Genomic DNA, 18,329 nt, shown 5'->3' with positions numbered 1-18,329 from the left:
AAGTTCACCAGATGTCGCTACTGTAGGCAAATTATTTGGTGTCATTTCATCTTGGAGAGTCCTGTATGCAGGGGTGAATAGAGTGAGTTTGGTTTTCTATTGAAGTATGATATATTGCTGTATTTACAGAGAGTTTCAAAAATGACCGGTATATTTGAAACGGCAATAAAAACTAAACAAGCAGCGATAGAAATACACCGTTTGTTGCAATATGCTTGGGACAACAGTACATTTTCAGGCGGACAAACTTTCGAAATTACAGTAGTTACAATTTTCAACAACAGATGGCGCTGCAAGTGATGTGAACGATATAGAAGACAACGCAGTCTGTGGGTGCACCATTCTGTACGTCGTCTTTCTGCTGTAAGCGTGTGCTGTTCACAACGTGCAAGTGTGCTGTAGACAACATGGTTTATTCCTTAGAACAGAGGATTTTTCTGGTGTTGGAATTCCACCGCCTAGAACACAGTGTTGTTGCAACATGACGAAGTTTTCAACGGAGGTTTAATATAACCAAAGGACCGAAAAGCGATACAATAAAGGATCTGTTTGAAAAATTTCAATGGACTGGGAACGTGATGGATGAACGTGCTGGAAAGGTAGGGCGACCGCGTACGGCAACCACAGAGGGCAACGTGCAGCTAGTGCGGCAGGTGATCCAACAGCGGCCTCAGGTTTCCGTTCGCCGTGTTGCAGCTGCGGTCCAAATGACGCCAACGTCCACGTATCGTCTCATGCGCCAGAGTTTACACCTCTATCTATACAAAATTCAAACGCAGCAACCCCTCAGCGCCGCTACCATTGCTGCACGAGAGACATTCGCTAACGATATAGTGCACGGGATTGATGACGGCGATATGCATGTGGGCAGCATTTGGTTTACTGACGAAGCTTATTTTTACCTGGACGGCTTCGTCAATAAACAGAACTGGCGCATATGGGGAACTGAAAAGGCCCATGTTGCAGTCCCATCGTCCCTGCATCCTCAAAAAGTACTAGTCTGGGCCGCCATTTCTTCCAAAGGAATCATTGGCCCATTTTTCAGATCCGAAACAATTACTGCATCACGCTATCTGGACATTCTTCATGAATTTGTGGTGGTACAAACTGCCTTAGACGACACTGCGAACACCTCGTGGTTTATGCAAGATGGTGCCCGGCCACATCGCACGGCCGACGCCTTTAATTTCCTGAATGAATATTTTGATGATCGTGTGATTGCTTTGGGCTATCCGAAACATACAGGAGGCGGCGTGGATTGGCCTCCCTATTTGCCAGACATGAACCCCTGTGACTTCTTTCTGTGCGGACACTTGAAAGACCAGGTGTACCGCCAGAATCTAGAAATAATTGAACAGCTGAAGCAGTACATCTCATCTGCATGTGAAGCCATTCCGCCAGATACGTTGTCAAAGGTTTCGGGTAATTTCATTCAGAGACTATGCCATAGTATTGCTACGCATGGTGGATATGTGGAAAATATCGTACTATAGAGTTTCCCAGACCGCAGCACCATCTGTTGTTGAAAATTGTAACTACTGTAATTTTGAAAGTTTGTCTGCCTGAAAATGTACTGTTGTCCCAAGCATATTGCAACAAACAGTGTATTTCTATCGCTGCTCGTTTAGTTTTTATTGCCGTTTCAAATATACCGGTCATTTTTGAAACACCCTGTATATTAGTACTATTATATAGAATAAAAATTTATCATAAACAACTTGTAAATAAAATACTGCATTAAACACTATGGAATTGAAAATTTAAACTCAGCTCTGAGCAGTCATTTTTCTGTCCATCATCTCTTAAAAGCAAAGTCCAACAGTACTAATCAATTTTTTGCATAGGCAACATGTGGCACACTGTGAATATCTGTAGGGCCTACCCTGCTTCACAGAAATGGACAACTTATCTGCACTTCTCTCTGATATTAACTTGTGAGGCACATGATTTATTACAGGGCTTGTGAACAGAATTTTATACATTCGAAGTCATTATTATGCGGTTTCCCCAGAATTTATATATTTTATTTGTTTACTTGCTGAAAAGGAACCACTTTCCTTAGTCTTTCTTTTTAATTTGTTTTTTGAACTGGAAAATTGCACTTAATCATCTCATTTATATTGACTCTTTCTTACTCAAAGTATATTCTTATAAACTATACTTGGGATTTTGCTTTTTGGTACAAAGGTGTTTCATGGTTGTCCACTGTACAAACATGCTGTAGTTATTTGTCCATGTGAATACCACAATTTTTTAAAATTCTCTCCACAACTCTGGAATGTTTACTCTTGTACTTTATTGATAGCCATACTACATGTACACTAATCTTACTGGAAACTGAAGCTTCTTAAAGCTGAATGGTAAGGTAGCAAAAATGAGTGGAATTTGTAGTATGAATACTGACTTACCTTTTTTTTCTTCTAGTTGACATTTCCAATGTTATGATGATGTTTAGAAGCTTTTTTATGAGGGCATACTGAGAACACTGAGCTAGTTTAGGAATATTTTTGGAAGTTTAAACTGTCTTGGTTCATCATCGTATCAGTGAACTTAAAGTTTAAATGTTATATTTCAGAATATTCATAAAATGTCAATAGCATAATACAACTAGCTCAGATATTTTCCCTGGAAAAATACAGTGATGCAAATTAGATGATAGGTATCACTGCACTATCACTGTAGTGCACCAGGCACAAAAACCTGTGGCTTGGACCTGAAAACACATAATCAGTAGAGAATACACATACAAACTACACTCTGATAGTATTATAATAATCTTAAGGCATAAACAATTCTTAAATTTGCACTCAAAAGAAAAGCTGAGACAATTTATGAGAATGAGGTTTTTCAGTTAAATCTTGAAAACTCTCCAACAGATTGAAATGAAGGATCAAAAACAAACTGCCATAAATTCATTTTGAAGACTCCCTGTTCCTAAAGTATGTAAACTCTATGGAAGTAGGTTGAATATTCTGTGGCTCCCATGTGCAACTTTATAGAGAACCTAGAAAATGGAGCCACAAGACTGAAATTGAGACTACCAAGTAGTGGCAAACTTCACTCAGAGCCCTTTGAGAAGAAGTCATCTTATGCCGCTTGCACATTGGCCACACTAGAGCTGCACATGAATTCATCCTGTGACACGCAGACCAAAGTGTACAAGGGTGTCTCATATCCTCACTGAGTGCTCGCACTTGCCAATTTGTGATTGGAGCTCGATTCATCATTACCTCAAATACTAGATTAGTGTAAAACAGCTGCCAACAGTATTTTATGTTTTTTGTGAGAATGTGGTGATTATAACAAAATTTAATGATTTTTCATTTTATGTTGGTCCATATGGCAGATCTGGAAGGAATGCTTTTGGACAGAATTCTGATCTGGTGTACATTCATCTAAGCTGCAGTCCTGAACTGACACATGTGATAGCTTTTTCCTTCTGTCACTCTACATGTATTTTGTGCATTTAATCCTTTTGACATACTGCGCAGTCTTTAAGACTACTCCTGAAGGAGCTATATGCATAATGTTGGTGGATGGAGGGGGTTAAGATGTCTTTTGGCATGGACATTAGTCCAGCAGGTGTCTGGCTGTGGCACTTCCATTCTGTCACACCTTTTACTCTTCCTTTTCACCACAGCAATTTAATCACTATTATTAGCTTTTAATTTCTCCTTTTTAAGTCCTACTTATTGCAAGTGAGACATTGTAGAACACTCTCTTTGTCAGTTTCATGAGGGTGGAGGGCCTGATAACTTCAAACCTGTATCTTTTGCTTACTATGCCATCTGGATACAGTGATCATCACAACCACAAGCCTCCTGTCTGACCCAAATTCTCAACTTATACCACACACTATTGATGTCTGACATGTCCGAAAGAACAGACACCACATAGATAATTAAGGCGATGACAGGTAATGATTCCCTCAGTGAAGACTAGTACCAAGCTCAAAGTATTATGGGAATTGCCAAGATGGCATGAGTAATGAGGCTAATGAGTAGTGGCACTACGTCAGTAGTCTGTGGTATAAGTAGAGAATTTGGGTATGATGGGAGATGTACCAGGATAGTCTGTGCAGTTGTGATGACTACTTTATCTAGATGGCATAGTGGTTACCGTATTTACTCGAATCTAAGCCTCACTTATTTTTGGGTTTTGTAATCCAAAAATCAGCCTGCGGCTTAGAATCAAGTGCAAAGTAAGCAGAAGTTCAGAAAAATGTTGGTAGGTGGCACCACAACTACCTTTTGCTGTTGAATATATGTAGCACTACACAGGCATGCTTTGCAGGCACAAAGATAAATATTGATGCCAAAACCTCTGTGTCAGTAAATAAATTTAATAAAAAAAAAAGGTGGAAGGCGAGCTTTTCTTCTCCGCCCCGAATTTCGACCACTGCATTTTCATACATTATCCAATGAAGTACATATAAATTCCGTATTGTTCGTCTTTGAATGTAGCAGCATTTCAATGTACTATGAAAATCTGACTGGCAAGACTGTTTGGGATGTTTGTCAATATGGCCAACTCTACATTCTAAATTCTCTCCTACCTGTGAGAAGAGATGTTTACTAATAGGAACTTTTATGAATTGTGAATCACATGCAGTATTCTCTTCACCATAAGAATAATATGAATATAAACATTTAGCCATGTATTCTTTGGTAGTTTGCTGCTATCTCATTTAAATCCTGTCTGCCTAATAAACTATGAAACTAGAGTGAGACAACAGCAAACGCGGAAGAATATACATATCATGTCATGTTTATATTCGTATTATTCTTATGCCTAGTAGTGATACAGTCAGAAATGAACCACAGCAATTGACTAGATTTTTAAATCTAAGATGACTCTAATTTCTGAGCAGAATGTAATGTACTAAAGAGGCGTCAGCAAAGATTTTCAAATGGAGAAAAATTTTTGTTAAACTCTCTTTCAGTACATCTTCTATCATATGCAGTCTGTTATAGCAGTCTCTTGCCAGTGTTTCACTAATGATGAGACGATTCTTCTCTCTCTCTCTCCTTTTTCTTTTATTTTTTTATTTATTTTTATTTATCTATTTTTTTGTTTTTTTAAGTGGCGGTAGCGTGCACAAAAGCAAGCCATGCCATGAGTGATGACAGGCCGTAAACACTCACTATCAGAATGCGACAAACAATGCATGACACAGTACAGTAATGCATTTTCAGCTTAGAGTGACGTAAACACCTATAACAAAGAGAACGGCACTTATCAGATCAAAGAAAAATAAGCAATCAATTCAAACCAGACGAAGCACGTGAAAAAGGAAGAGTACCCATATAAATATGGACGGAGCGCCTGACGCATAGCAATGGCTAGCTGGTAAAGCTTAACTGCTAAGCTTACGACTCGAACCAAACTACTGTAGCTGTATCATGATTCATTCAACCTAAATAGTGTCTCATATTACAATCGACCAACTTTGTTTTGATTTGGAGGTGCGGCCTAAAAATTTTCCCTTGAATTTTGAGTTTCAAATTTCAGGTGCCACTTAGATTCGGAAATTTTTTTTTCCTTCATTTCGAGTCTCATTTTTCAGGTGTGGCTTAGATTCGAGTGTGCCTTAGATTCGAGGAAATACAGTAGTGGATCATCTAGGATTAGGAAACCAGATTTGAATCCCAGTCTGGCATAAATTTTCAGCCTGCCCCATTTATATAAATCAGTGCCTACTGGCAGCTAATATCTTTAATTCCTTTGTGTCTTGATTCCTAGTGGCTGCTGAATCAAAGTGGTGTGTGTTCTTCTGGATACATCAAATACCACAGACACCACATATGCATATTCTTATATTAACTTGCAGTAATTACATTATACTAAAGAAACATCCTGGCAGGTTAAAACTGTGTACTGGACTGAGACTCGAACTTAGGAACTTTGCCTTTCACGGGCAAGTGCTCTACCAACTGAGCTACCCAAGCACAACTCATGCCCCATCCTCACAGCTTTGCTTCCACCAGTACCTTGTCTCCTACCTTCCAAACTTCATAGAAACTCTCCTGCAAAAATTTGCAGAACTAGCACTCCTGGATGAAAGGATATTGCAGGGACATGGCTTTGATACAGCCTGGGGGGATGTCTCCAGAATGAGATTTTCACTCTGCAGTGGAGTGTGTGCTGATATGAAACTGGCCAGTGGTTGACTACCAGAAGGTACTAAAGGTTCTGCTTCAGCCAGTACCTCTTCATGACTTGCATTCAGCATCTGGATGGTTTAAGGAAGCTCATGTGTACACCACATTCAACCTTAACCAGGCCTGTAATCAGATACTGTTGGATGAATTTCCAAGCCACTAACAGCTTGTGTTACTGACAGGATATTAATTTAGTTAATAAAATCCCATTGGGCCTAGTGAAAGGTGCAGCTGTACTTTCTCAGTTAACTGACATAGCTTTATTTTATTTCATTTTCATATCAATTTTGATAACATGTTCCATAATCTGGATAAGGTCATCATTTACAGCCATTCTATACAAGAGGATATTCAACATCTATGTGAGATATTTGAATGTTTGAGAATGCCTGAGTTAATGTTCAATCCTACAAAAGTAGTATTTGCTGGGTCATCTGTAAAGTTCTTGGGACACATTGTAATGAAGGATCCCACAAAAGGGTACAAGCAGTTGAGAGATTCACAACACTTTGCAATTTAAAGGAAATAACTCAATTCACTGGGATAATAAATATTTGTAGAGTATTCATTGGTGTATTTGCTGAATAGGTTACCCCTTTGAATGAGCTTCATAAAAATGCTGTAAATTTTACTGGGAGCCATCTCAGCAGGCAATGTTTGACAGTTTGAAAGAAGCCTTGAAATATTATCTGATGTTAACATTACCTAATTTTTATATAGTGTTTATATTACAGATGGATGTGTCAGCTTTAGTTATGTTGCAAGACCAGGAATGGGGTGATGCCTTCCATGCAATGAATGAGCTCTAGAAGAGATATTCTATCAATGAACTGGAGGCATTGGCAGCGCTATTTAGGACTGAAAGGTTGAAAAACTATCTTGAACATTGTAAATTGTCACTTGAAACTGACAACTTGGATGGTAGCCAGGTTCAGAAACTGGATGCATTGTAAGTTGGGCCCCAGGGACTTTGAGTTTCAAATTTGTTGTGCATCATATTAGGGGGTCAACAAACTTGATCACTGAAGGCCTGAGCCTGGTCCTCTGCACTGATCAGTTACTGGTAATAAGTTTATTTTTGTGTATACAGATGCAGTTACATGATTTGTTTGTTGTTATCGACCTGCATCCCTACCACACAGATAGTTACTCAGAATTTACAAGGCATTTTTGGAACACTTGTCCTCCTCCCAATGTTTGGTAATGGATAATGCTACCACCACTACATCTATTAAGTGCAAACAATTTTGCCTTGGCATAGAAATATGTTATCTTGTAATAACACCCTATGATCCTAACCCTTCGATGTGAAGAGAAATAATCACAGTTTGTTTCCAAGGCTTACAATAACCTCCAACATTGCTTGATCAAGAATCATAAGGCTGCTTTAGCTGATCTCATGTTTGGTGGTAAGCTACCCACCCCTTTCTGCAATTTGTGGTTTGTTGAGGACTTGTTACTATACAATATGGGTTCCTGCCAAGTGACTGCAAAGTGGTGATCATCAAAATGTAATATTCTGCAGACCTAGGAAAGAGAATGTAAATGCTATAATTAAGGAAGGCAGCCAAACACTCACCAAATTGGTTAAAGGTGTTTATTAAGAACTATCAAGGAGTCAATAAGACATCAGAGAAGATAACTAAACAGTTACTGATGCATTTCAAAGGATCATTGCTGGTCATTGGATTTCTTACACCTGTTATGGTAAACTTAAGGAGCCTTGGAACTGGCAAACATATTAGAGGTCACCTCTGCCAGATAAAATTATTGGGTCCTTGGGGCAAGTAAGGGCACCCACAATCAAAAATTATTGAGAGTCATGTCAAGGGGAAATGAACTATCTTCAGGCTGGGAAGCACTGGAGGTTCTCTGACACAGTGGTTGGCCATGGATGAAGTGGTTGCTGACTGGAGTGGGGCAAACCAGAAGCTTGGTGTGGCAGGCATAGCTGGTAGGGCAAAAGAATTAGCTTGTAGCAAGTGGTGTGTTCAGTGCCCTGCTCAAGCAGTGTTATTGAAGAAGTAATTATGTTGGAATGGAAAAAGTGATAACTGCATTTGTAATGATGGAAGGACGTGATATGCCAATGTTTGAATTAAGATATGATTGTACTATACCTCTGCTGAGAGTTTACGGAAGAAGCCTATTCGAGCTTTACACTACTATTGTCACATTCCATCTCTTGTGAAATACTGAGTGCTATTTATGGTTTGGAGACTAGGTGTTTAATTTAATGGTGGTCAGTCCTTTGCAATGTGTCAATGGTATTTTAGAAGGAACACTTAAAGGCATCCTTATAAAGCACCAGAGCAATAGGCTGGTGTTTCTCTAATAGTTTTTGTAGCAATCTCATGCTACTGACCTCATTGGAGGTGCTTGTGCATTATTTGTTAAGCTGAAATGCTGTTGTTTCCAGTGTATGACATATGCTTGTTACAGGTTAATGAACCCAGTGTCCAAATTCCATGTGTGTTCTATGATAATGAACACCATGTAATGTTCTTCCTATAAAAGGAAAACATGCCACATACACATTCTATGCTGCTGAATTATTGGACAGGATAGCAGCAGCAGTTGAGGCATACTACAACAGAAGGGAAGCATTATTTTGTATTCATTATAGATTTCCGTATTTCTGTAAATGGTGCTGTGAGAGGTACTCATCTACTGGGTTCTAAAGGATCAAAAGACCATTGGATTCCATGACAAAGGTTTGTTAAGTAAAGAGGATAAATCAACATGATATTATTATGGTTTTAAGAGAGTAATGATTTTGGGTTTTATATTTGTTGTTTTTAAATACTCTTCTCTTAATAACATCCTTTTAAGTCTTTGATTACCAGAAACTACATTACACAAGTCAAAAGTTGGAAGCTGTTTTTGATAAAATTTTGTTGCAGCAATTCAATTTTTAGTAGTCTTATCATGAGATTCTTAAATTAACTTGATGTCATTAAGTTGTGCTAGTTATGCTATTTATACTTGAGGTCACTATTGTGCAATTTGATTAATAGACTTTACCTTGTGTTGTGTATTCAATCAATCAAACCCATGAGTCCCAACTACCTGCTTACATTACACTGCTGACTAGCTCATTTAACACAGTAAATATAAATAATAGCTGTTACATGACATAAACTACCCAAGAAGTTATAAAGCATAGTGTGCGAGCATTAGCCACTTTGACACACACATACATCCAATTGTCACAGTCCCTGCTGTAATGCATTCAAAATACACTGTTCATGATGTAAACATGCATGTCCACTGTTTAACTAGAGTACATCACTATTATGAGAAGGAAAGTTGCTACTCACCATACAGCAGACGTGCTGAGTCACATACAGGCACAGCAAAAAGATTCTCACAATTAAATCTTTTGGTCATAGGCCTTTGTCAACAATACACACACATACCCAAACACACACACTCACACAAACTCAACTCACACACACAACTGCAGTCTTAGGCAACTGCAAACACACTGCGAGCAGCAGCACCAGGATTTTCCATTGTTTGAGTACATCACTGTTTACCAAGCACCTGACAGCAAACCACAATGAACATTTGGATTTGTCAGCAGCCACACCTTTAATGGTGTACTCCACATGTGTTTATTTAAAAACAATAATACAGGCATAATTTTAATCTAAGAAATTTTGGAATTACACAGAAACATTATTAATGAAGAGAAAAGTAGAGAAAGAGACTGGAGGACTAGAATCCAAAAACACCATATATGCACAATTCTTTATAATTTTTGACAGTATTATAAGTAGGAAAGTTGCTACTCACCATATAGTGGAGATGCTGAGTCTCAGATAGGCACAACAAGAAGATTTTCACACTTAAAGCTTTTGGCCAATGGCTGTTGCCAACATTAGACACACACACACACACACACACACACACACACACACACACACACACATTAATGCACGTGCTACTCACACACATGACTGCAGTCTCAGGCAACTGAAACCACATTGTGAGCAGCAGCATCAGTGCATGATGGGAGTGGCAACTGGGTAGGGGGAAGTAGGAGGCTGAGGCTAGGAGGGGGAGGGATAGTATGGTGGGGATGGCAGGCAGTGAAGTGCTGCAGATTGGTTGGCAGGCAGGGGAGAGGTGGGGAGGGGGGGCATAGTGGAAAAGGAGAGACATAGACAGAACTAGAGAGAAATTAGTAAAAAGAAATAGAGAGGATTAAATAAAATAATAAAATAAATAAGGAACGTTCACTTGGACAGCTGCCACCCATTCCATACCAAGAAGTCTCTTCCGTACAGCCTAGCCACTCACGGTCATCAAATCTGCAGTGATGAGCCGTCCCTCTTGAAATATACCAAGGGTCGCACTGAAGCCTTCACTGACTGTAATTGTCCTCCCAACCTTGTACAAAAACAAATCCTTCCAGTCTTCCACCACCTCCCAAAGCACTACTGTCCGGCCACAGAGGAGCATTCCCCTCGAGTTCAATACCACCCAGGACTGGAGCAACTGAATTACATTCTCTGCCAGGGTTTTGATTACCTCTTGTCATGCCCTGAAATAAGAAATATCCTGCCCACTATTCTTACCACCCCTCCGACAGTGGTATTCCACTGTCCATCGAACCTGCACTATATACTCATCCATACTTACACAACCCTGGCTCCCAATCTCTTACCTCATGGCTCATATCCCTGAAATAGACCTAGATGCAATACCTGTCCCATACATCCTCCCACCACCACCACCTACTCCAGTCCAGTCACTAACATCACCTAGCCCATCAAAGGCAGAGCTACCTGTGAAACCAGTCATGTGGTCTACAAGCTAAGCTGCAACCAGTGTGCTGCATTCTATGTAGACATGTCAACCAACAAGCTGTCTGTCTGCATGAATGGCCACCAACAAACTGTGGCCAAGAAACAAGTGGACCACCCTGTTGCTGAACACGCTGCCAAACACGATATCCATCATTTCAATGACTGCTTCACAGCCTGTACCATTTGGATCCTTCCCACCAACACCAGCTTTTCTGAATTGCGCATGTGGTAACTTTCCCTGCAATACATCCTATGTTCCCATAACCCTCCAGGCCTCAAACTTCGTTAGTCGCTGTTCTCACCCATCCAGCCCCTTCCCTGCTCCCAGCACTAAACAGCACTAAACAGCCATCATTCCACCACCACACCCAGGCTTTTTCCATTTATTTATTTTATTATTTTACTTTTATTTCTATTTCTCTTTATTTCTCTCTATGTCTCTCCTTAACTGCAATCCCCCCCCCCCTTCCCACCTCTCCCCTGCCCACCGACCAACCTGCAGCACTTCACTGCCCACCATCCCCTCCATACTATTCCTCCACCTCCCTACCCCAACCTTCTCCTTTCACCCACCCAGTTGCCACCTCCATTATGCACTGGTACTGCTACTCACAGTGTAGTTTCAGTTGTCTGAGACTGTAGTCGTGTGTGTGAGTCGCGTTTGTGTGAGTGTGTCTGTGCATATGTGTGTCTACTGTTGACAATGTCATTGGCTGAAAGCTTTAAGTGTGAAAATCTTTTTGCTGTGCCTATCTGCAACTCAGCATCTCCACTATATGGTGAGTAGCAGCTATCCTTCTCATAATATTGTTACATTCCATCCTGGAGTTTCCTTTATTATTTTTGTTATGACAATGTGCACTGCTGTGATTAGATAATAATCATTCCACTTTATTTGCCTGATCCCTCGAGACAAATTGCCAAGTGCACCTCCTCTTATTCCAGCTTATACAGTGTTTTGCCACTGAAATGTGGAAGTAAGTGAGCGTGCACAGTGTGTTAAACTTCTTGCGCATTATAAGGAAACCTGTTGTATTATTGGACTTTTGCAATTATACATTCACTTATCTCCTTAGGTGATCTAGATTGATTTATGGACTTCAGTGCTACCAGGACAGTATTTAACTAATGTGAATACACTGTACCTCTTCCACACATTCAGGCCAGCTGCCGACCAATTCTTTCTCTCCATCCAGCTCCTGCTAAACCCTAATTGGTTGTATACAGGCTCTCATTGCAGAGAGTTTACTCAGCACCACACTTACTGTATTTAGCACATTAAATCATTTTATAACATACTAGCTTAATACCTGACATTCCCCACGTATGTATTTATTCCAATTTTATTTATCCATCTCCTTCTTCCCTGTCTCTGTGTTTATCTCCTCCTCTCATCTTTCTGTCCACCTGCTATTTCTCCCTCTCTCTGTCCATTCTCCTCCGTCCCCATATCTGCATCCATCTCATTCTCACCGCCCCCTCTCCCCAATACTTTTCTGGCTGTCCATCTTTCTCTCCATTTCTCTCTGGTATTATTACCCCCACCCCTATAGGAGGTTGCTGGTACTTATCCCCACAGTATTTCTTTCCAGGTCATGAGTAATATGTTTTCCAAGTTTATCTGAACTCGATCCAGGATTTTAGAAGGACACAAATATCAGTATATTTCACATATATTTAACGCATTTCACATATTTGTACACATATTTCACCTGTATCTCTAGCAAATTTCACTTTCAGTTTCATTTTCATGCAGGGCAATGATTATGTCATCATATCTCCTCAATTGTCTTCAGTGATACATGTGGGCACTTTCTGTAAAATATGTCACTAATAGAGTTAGGAGTAAAAACATTATAAATTAAAACATCGTACATGATGTGGCAGGTTTTCATGCAGCTCAGTGCTTATGTAGTCATATCTCCAGAACTATGTGTCATGCAATGTTATGTTTTAGTGGGTACATTCAATGGTAGATGTGAATACTGCCTCCAAAGTTTGTTGTGAATAGAGTTATTAGCAAAGAAATAATAATTTAAGTGGCCATGTTGGGTGGAATAGTTTTATGCATGAACAATGAAAATGTAGTAAGTAACAAACTTTTTTCTTTCATTATTTTGAGGAAGCTGTATGGGAGAAAAAGTCTCATAAAGGTTTAAAGTTTGTTGAATTCACTAAGTGCTCTCATTCTCAAGTACTGGATGAATATAGCCTGGCTATTTGCACATCATGAGTTATATTTCTTTTTCACTATCACCCCTTTGAGAGGTAGGTGGTTCTCATCCCCTTTCCCCCCGAATGGATTCTTTCCAGATAGTAGGTGAAATGTGTACCAAATTTTGTTTAAATCAATCCAGTGGTTTATGAGGACATGTGGAACACACATATATACATACATCCATTTTTATATTACATATGGACTCTTACAGTCTTGTTACATGTAAAGTATTGAATAATAATGGCCCTATTAAACAGGAAAATTATTCCACTGGAAAATAGTTGTAAGGTTTGTATATTGCTGTATACTTCCAAGTGTATGTTGCAATTCTTATCACTAATCACTGATTCATGGTGGATAACATTCTTGTACCTGGTGTTACGCATGTGGATATAGCTATTAATTTCACAGTGAGTAATGTTCCTTGGAATAAAGGGTATGTATTGGGATGTAGTGGCAAGTAATTACAAATACCTGAACAGTCTGTGGTAACAAGTTGTTGGGCTTCCTCTAGAGATAATTCTAATTCCTTTGTAGGCAAAGAAGATTTTTAGGAAAAGAGAAGAACTTTCTCAGTATTGAAGATCTTCCAAGGGAATAGGTGTCAAGATTAAAATTATTATGTTGTATTCATGCTTAATGGACATGCAGTTAATACAGATCTCATATTCTTGGGGACCCACAGTCTTCCGTTCTTCATTTTTTTTTTTTTTTTTTTTTTTTTTTTTTTTTTTTTTTTTTTTTTTTTTTTTTTTTTTTGCAGAATACAACTATGGCTTCAAAAACTTCTTATATCTGGAAGTTCAACCTGTACAAATATTTTGAGGATTCACTAATAAGAGATGTGCAGTGAAATGGAAAGTAAGAATAGAATACATTACAATACAAAAATCTATAGGGTGGATCTGCCCCCCCCCCCTCCCCCCCCCCAACCACTTCTGTTTCTTTGTTTTATGATTTTTTATGTAAAGTTATGAAGTCACTGCACATAAAATATTATACATTTCTTCAAATTCATTTGTATTTTGCATTAGCACCATTCATTTTCACTGTACATTCTTTTTAACTGTCAAAACATTTTCTACCATTTCTTGTCAATCTCACTATAAATTCTTTTTAACTGTCAAAACATTTTCTGCAATTTCTTGCTATAAGTTCAGAATTATTCTGTTACCAGCTTCCTTGCTATCATTTTCTGTACTAATGAACCTACATTGATAGGAGCTTCTCGCCAGATGTAATGTTAATATGTATCAGGTATTTATTGTTATCAAAAATTGCATTATCTGTGCATGTTCATGTGGAAGTGCAGTTACTTACAACCATTTATCTTACAACATGGTGATTTCATCTCAACTCACACAGGTCATGTCAACTGGTGGTCATGAATTTCTTTGGAAAAAATATATATTAGACCTTTATATCATAAGTGTTAAGAAACAATGTATTTTCATTTCATCTTAATTTTCATAAATGGTCTGGCCCTTTGAAAAATGTATATTCTGTAAATAACTCTTAAAACAGTAGAGAACAACAGAAATGTAACTAATAAACCAAAAGTACTGGAGACCTGTCAGATATTTTGCATTAAAGCTCCCTCTTAGTATATTGAAAGTTAGTTGACATCCTTCCTTTGACTCACAAATTAAGACAAAAACATGAATTTTAAGTTAATTTTTTCAATCAAAATTTTTTCTCTATTTTGGAAAGTAACAGAAGACTATCTCTTCTGTTATATCACCAGATACTACTGATGTAATTATAAACAGTATCTTCTCTGCTCCAGCTATCATTATTATGTAAATATTTATAACTAAAAATGTAAAAAATTGCATTTTTATGAGTTTTTATGAATTATTTAAATGAAAACCCCAACCAAAAAGTTTTGAGAACTAGACAAAATATCGTTTGGTTAATATTTTAGTAATCAATGCAAACACAGTGGGCACAATTTTTCTGTGTAAAGTGTTAAAAAAATTTCAACATTCTGTAAATTTTGCATTACTGAATTTCTAGCATAAAATACACATGTTAGCAAGATTATTTCCAGTTCTCTTCAGTTTATAACTAATAAGTGAGAACGTTCACAGAAAACATTCTGCATTGAGTTTTGTGTTTGGTTTGAACTTTTTGTTAGGTACACTGTCAGTAAGAAAATATACTAGTGAAACAGTGAGATGTGTGGACTATGAAAAAAGACACATGAATGTGGTGTTTAAGAAAAGTGAAAAACACTTCACAGTTGTTGCAAATCTGTCAGAGGTATTGCAGATATATCTTGGTTCTCAAGTAATCATACTAGCATCACATCCATTGTTCAGGAACTGCTACAGTCACTACAAGAAGAAATTTGGTTACAACACACCTGAAAAATCACCATCACCCATTTGAAACTGAAGAAGATGGTGCAGGTGTTTCTATACCTGGGTGTGAAGTTGCTGATGCATTGAATGTTAGAATTTCTGTTGTATCCCCTACTATATCCCCACTTAAACATTCAGGAAAGATAAGAAGCAAAAGAAGAAAACAGTATGTATAAAGAAAAGTGGAATAAATTGAAACAAATTTTACACAAGCAGCATCTTCAAAACTTTGTGAAGTGTATAATATAGATGCACTTTGTGAACTTAGTACATGAAATGTAATGTGTAGTTTCAAAATCTAATTACTGCAATTTCAGCAGCCACCTATACTGAGAAGGTACAGTTACTGACACTGATACCAGGTAGCTACTCTAAGCAGCAGATAGAGAAATACTTCCTCACTTCCTCACATTATTTGATTTCAAAAGCTCACAAAATAAACAATGAGAAAGCTATTTGGACATGTCCAGATTCTTTCTTTGTGCATCTTTTGGAAGATGATACTCTTACTGTTGCTCTGGAATACTGTTGCTCTGTTGACAAAGATTGCAGCATGCAAAGTCCTAACCAGGCTGATGTTACCTATGTTAGTGAAAATGGTGAAAGAGTTGAAAAGGTAAAAAGATGTTTGACAAGATTAATAAGAGAAGCATATCTCCTAATGAAAAAGGAGAACATGAATTTAAAAATTTGTCTCACAAAATTCTATTCCTTATGACCGAAATGGGTAAAATACCAGCCAGGTAAGTGAAGGTAGTATTGAAATGTGTTTGCTGCAATAATTTGAAACTTGTTTGTTCTGCCATAAGTAATGCCACAGCAAAGAAGTACACAGAGATGGAGCAGATGTTTTTGTGTATATGTCAAGAGCTGAGAGATAAATGCTGGTTGCAGGAGTGTGCAATGTGTCCTGGTGCTGAACTGATAACTGCTGAAGCATTACACCTTTAGGATACTGACAATGACATAACCTATGCATTGTGGGAGACAGGAGAGTTGGTGAAGAAGACAGTAGAGCCAGAGAGGTTTGTTACAGAGGTTAGGCTCTGGATCATGAAAGGAATAGCTCACCATCATACCTTGAGGATTCAGAGACAGGCCACAGCAGAAGTAAAGTCAGCCACATCCCAAAATACTGACACATTAGTTCTTCATTTTGACTTTACTGCGAACTGGTCTGTTGTTTTTCAGAACAAAATTCAAAGTCACCAAGGGTACGCATCCCAGGTATCAGTATTCTCATGTGCTGCTCACTCCCGTAGAACATCACACTGTTCTGCTATTGTCAGCGATGACAATGACCTCATTCGTGACAGTGCACAAGCATGATACACTGTCAGCATGATAATTGATGACATAGTATCTAGAAGAAATACATTTCTTAAACATGTGTATGTGACTGATGGTGCAGCTTCTCATTTTAAAAACTACTTTCAGCTTTATGAGCTTGGTGAACACTATAGTACGGGAATTAAGACAAAAAATTGATATTTTCAGCAACGGGCTGTGGAAAAAGTGCATGTGATAGACTATGAGGTCTCTGTAAACATCTTACAACAAGATTTAATCTCCAGCATGAAGCTGTTGATGTCATAAGAGATACTGCTGGATATGTACTCACCATATCAACATTAGTAACAAGCACAAAACTCTTAATTCTAAATGAAAGCACATTAAGGGAATTCCATTTAGAAAAGAGTGGTCTCCTATGAAGCCTGTGGTAGGAATTCAATCACGTAGCTACTGGGTTGCATCCTGGACCACTACATACACTGCAAGAATGTTTCTCCACAAAATGCAGCCTGTTAGTGTATGTGAAATGCAGAGATCACAGTATACATTAGAAGACTTTGTAGTGAGCCAATTCATTTCTTGTGTGTATGATAATCAGTGGTGGATGGTGAAACATAATAGTCTAATTAATTTTAATTTGACTGTTATGTTTCAACAATTTCTCTAACTACACGTAATAATGAAGTTGATTATAGATTCTCTTTGCCTGCTGCAGTCATGGTCCTGAGAACATTAAGGTCACTGTAACACAACTACTGGAGAGTTGTTTAGTTTAACCTTTTATTAATTTTATTCAGTTTTATTATATCTTCAAAACAAAATAAAAGTATTATTACAAATGCAAACAACACTTACAATACAAAAGGAGCAGCTACATGCTCACTGCTCAAAACCCGAAACCAGACTGACTCCCCCTGCCAACATGGCAGTTGGTATTTATACTTTTTTAACAATCCCGAACAATCCTCAGCATTGTTTAAAATTATTATTTCATTAATTTACAATTAAAACTCTCATCCCTAAACAAGTGTCACATTTTGAATATTGCCTAAAATCTTACATATTAAAATATGAGTAAATTCTACTCTATATACCATTTATATAGTGTATAAATGCTTAGATGTTAAATGTTAACAATACACATGTTATATTTACTAATTACAGAAGATTCATATCATATAAAATGTTCCTACCAATTAACAGACTTCTACACATTACATCTACATCTGCATCTACATCCATACTCTGCAAGCCACCTGACGGTGTGTGGCGGAGGGTACCCTGAGTACCTCTATCGGTTCTCCCTTCTATTCCAGTCTCATATTGTTCGTGGAAAGAAGGATAGTTGGCATGCTTCTGTGTGGGCTCTAATCTCTCTGATTTTATCCTCATGGTCTCTTCATGAGATATACGTGGGAGGGAGCAATATACCGCTTGACTCTTCGGTGAAGGTATGTTCTCGAAACTTTAACAAAAGCCC

This window comes from Schistocerca piceifrons, chromosome 2 (assembly GCF_021461385.2).
Source record: "Schistocerca piceifrons isolate TAMUIC-IGC-003096 chromosome 2, iqSchPice1.1, whole genome shotgun sequence".
Classification (NCBI taxonomy): Eukaryota; Metazoa; Arthropoda; class Insecta; order Orthoptera; family Acrididae; genus Schistocerca; species Schistocerca piceifrons.
Note: the sequence above shows the minus strand (reverse complement) of the source record.